Raw genomic sequence first — 314 nt, forward strand, 5'->3', positions numbered from 1 at the left:
CAAGCATGGTGGCAGTAGTATTATGCTCTGGGCCTGTTGTGCTGCCAATAGAACTGGTGCTTTACAGAGAGTAAATGGGACCATGAAAAAGGAGTATTACCTCCAAATTCTTCAAGACAACTTAAAATCATCTGCCCGGAGGTTGGGTCTTGGGTGCAGTTGGGTGTTCTAACAGGACAACAAGCCCAAACACACGTCAAAAGTGGTAAAGGAATGACTAAATCAGGCTAGAATGAAGGTGTGAGAATGGCCATTCCAAAGTCCTGACTTAAACGTGTGGACAATGCTGTAGAAACAAGTCAGAAAACCAACAT

The sequence above is a fragment of the Nerophis ophidion genome, linkage group LG12 (assembly GCF_033978795.1).
Source record: "Nerophis ophidion isolate RoL-2023_Sa linkage group LG12, RoL_Noph_v1.0, whole genome shotgun sequence".
NCBI lineage: Eukaryota > Metazoa > Chordata > Actinopteri > Syngnathiformes > Syngnathidae > Nerophis > Nerophis ophidion.